General features: G+C 40.2%; 1 pseudogene; it reads left to right on the forward strand.

The window, feature by feature from the left end:
• Positions 1–2,566: 2,566 nt before the first annotated feature.
• LOC110335265 lies at positions 2,567–3,081 on the forward strand (annotated as a pseudogene).
• Positions 3,082–3,561: the final 480 nt, after the last annotated feature.

A 3,561-nucleotide genomic window follows, 5' to 3' on the forward strand; every position in this document is an offset into this window, starting at 1 on the left:
TTCATCTGCCTGAAAGTGTCTGTGAGGTTTACTTTAATTTGAGGGACCTGACCCTTGTAATAATTTATGATTTCCTCAAAATTAAATTTAATAAGCCACTTCTTCCTCATTGACTCATGATACTTCCTCAGTTGCTGCAGGACCTCACAGACGTCTAAACGTGCTTTAGAGCCATTGTCTTTGTTCAGTTAGTTAAAATTCCTTGCAACAATACTGCCTACTTTTTTTCTATTTCTGCATTCTTATAAAATTTAATAGTTAGTAGGTCAGATCTTCTGTAATTTCTATATTTTCAATTTTTTATTTTTTAAAAAAACATCTACCATACTTGGTTCTCTAGATGAACTGGAGCAGGCTGAGCAAGATATGGAGAGGAAGCCAGGAAGCAGCAGCTCTCCATGGTTTCTGCTTGGTTCCTACCTCCAGGTTCCTGCCATGAGTTTCTGCCCAGTGTTTCTTTAGTGATGGATTGTGATATATATATATATCTATATATATATATATATATATATATATATATATATATATATATATATATTAAATAAACAATTTTTTAAAAAAAATCTAACTTGCTTCTGATGTTTTAACACAGTAGTATGAACCGAAATGAGACACTCATAAAATCACACTGTACTGGCTAGTTTTGTGTGTCAACTTGACACAAGCTGGAGTTATCACAGAGAAAGGAGCCTCCCTTAAGGAAATGCCTCTATGAGATCCAGCTGTAAGGCATTTTCTCAATTAGTGATCAAGGGTGCGAAGGCCCATTGTGGGTGGTGCCATCCCTGGGCTGGTAGTCTTGGGTTCTGTAAGAAAGCAAGCTAAGCAAGCCAGGGGAAGCAAGCCAGTAAGTAACATCCCTCCATGGCCTCTGCATAAGCTCCTGCTTCCTGACCTGCTTGAGTTCCAGTCTTGACTTCCTTGGGTGATGAGCAGCAATGTGGAACTGTAAGCTGAATAAACCCTTTACTCCCCAACTTGCTTCTTAATCTTGATGTTTGTGCAGGAATAGAAACCCTGACTAAGACACAATTTTTAAAACTGGGACTGGAACAGACGTACCCTGAATGGAGAAATAATGCCTTTCCCAGATCCCACACGTTTAAGGTAATTCCCCACAGGTGTCAGATAACCCCCTTTGAGTTGTTCCTCAGAGTTGTCCCAGAGATCATCCAAACAATAAGGGTACTTCCATTGTCCTTGGCTATCCACCAGAGCTGGATGGCAAAACCCTTCTTCTGAAGACATCACACACTTAGGTCACAGGACATAGAGAAACCAAGCTGTACTGATCTGGAAGAGTCTTCCCTCTTGGTTAGGCTTCTGGGGCAAAAAAATAAAAACAAAAACCTGTGAGATGGATGTGCCCGTGTACATGAGTGGCATGAATATTATGAGAGCAACCAATTGCTTTTTGCTTGATTTAAGGAGTGTTCCACAGGAGGGAACCTATGCCTTTTCTGTATACTTGGTCTGGAACCAATGGATGGATAGGTCATAAGCCCTAGGGGAAAATCTACTGTTAGTGTGCTAAATGGACATAACAACACATTGATTTATCCCTAAATTCACAAACTAGTGAAGCTCTCATCTCCCAGAGAGGATTTTTCTCTTTTCAGTAGGTGGCAGTTAATGAAGAATTCACAGTTGCTCAAAGCATGTAGAACAAGTGAATCTGAAGAGCTTTGTCCTCAAAGGACCCTCCTCGGACATGTGGTTATCCACACAAGACCTATGGAAGATCACGCCAGTCAATTTTCATCATGGACAGTACTATAGGGGCACATGAAGCCTCCATCCCCAGCTGAAAAGCTATTGATTCTTGATGGCTATTAGGAAAAAAGAGAGTCATTCTTCAGGGGTATGGCCCTTGGTCACTCACTTTCTTAGTTGCTTTTCTATCAGTTTTATATAACCATGGAAAACATGACTTACAAAAGAAAATGTTTCATTTGATTTGTGGTTTCAGAGGGTTAGAGTCTGTGATGGGAGGGTGAAGGAACACCGGGTAGTTCATGTTCTGATTCACAGCCATGAGTCAGTAGAGGCACACTGAAAATGGTGAGCGTTTAAAACCTCAAGACCAACCCTCCAGTGACACACCTCTTCCAACCAGACCATGCCTCCAAATCCTTCCTAGACAGTTCTGTCAACTGGAGACCAAGCATCCAAGCTTACAAGCCTACAGGAGTCATTTTCACTTAAGCCACCAGTGTCACTCACGCCACTGCGGATGGATCCATACTGATATAGGATGAACTAGGCTCAATTAGTTTAGAAAAACAAACAAAACAAAAAACAAAAAAACCCAAAACAAAACAAAAGAATACAAAGTTAAGAGGTAGACTTATTGGGGATATTTCAACAACAGTTGCAGGAGGAAAGATGTATACATTATATACATTTGTGAACATTGCAAACACGAATAAAAATACTAAATATAAAGAATTGAAATCTACCAAGTTACTCTTCTTATAGATAGATTGTATTATAAATTCAGCTATTCAAAACTACAAACATGGAGTACGGCATTGCCTTAACAACCGGTGGCAGAGTCCGTTGGGTGATGGCCTCTAATTTTAAGAAGACAACCATGACATCTAGTGCCCAGAGAAAAAGGAGGAGTCCTAAGCCTGAAATTACTAAAGGACAGAAACAGGAAATCTGGGAAGCTTTTGATCTCTTGGATGCTGATGGAACTGGAACTATAGACATCAAAGAACTGAAGGTGGCAATGAGGGCCCTGGGCTTTGAGCCCAAGAAAGAAGAAATCAAGAAAATGATAAGTGAATTTGATAAGGAACAGGAAAAATGAACTTCAACGACTTTTTGACAGTAATGACTCAGAAAATGTCTGAGAAAGACACTAAAGAAGAAATCCTGAAAGCTTTCAAGTTGTTCGATGATGATGAGACTGGGAAAATGTCATTCAAGAATCTTAAGCGTGTGGCCAAGGAGCTGGGTGAGAACCTGACAGATGGGGAACTGCAGGAAATGATTGATGAAGCTGATCAAGATGGGAATGGTGAGGTCAATGAGCAAGAGTTCCTGTGCATCATGAAGAAGACCAGCCTCTATTAAGATCAGTGTTTCTTTTTCTACCACAGCACATGTGACTAGATTTAGTGCCTGGCATTTTGTGAAATGTGACTTTTGAAAGCCTCCCTCCCCCAAACTCTGGAGTAACTTTAGCCATGACCTTGAATCTATTTTTGACCTTTGGAAGTGTTCTTTGATATTAAGTTCTTTGTACATTTACCTGCTGACTAAATCAACAGGGCAGAACAAGAGCACATAGAGTGGGGNAAAGGGTCTGAAAGTGTGACTGTGGCCACNCCACNTTCCATTACTTCACCTTGCTCNTGCATATCCACANNACTGAAAACATNCAGTGGCTTCTTAGTTGTCCATGTATCCATGTCACCATAAGCAGCGGTTGTTCTTAAAGTGGTTTTGGTTTTCATTTGACACCACAGTACAGTTTTCTCTTTTACAAAACCCAATGAGTGCTTGCTGTGGCATTTGGATGTGTGTTAATGTATTTGTTTTGTCTTTAAAAAA

This window comes from Mus pahari, chromosome 17 (genome assembly GCF_900095145.1).
Source record: "Mus pahari chromosome 17, PAHARI_EIJ_v1.1, whole genome shotgun sequence".
NCBI lineage: Eukaryota > Metazoa > Chordata > Mammalia > Rodentia > Muridae > Mus > Mus pahari.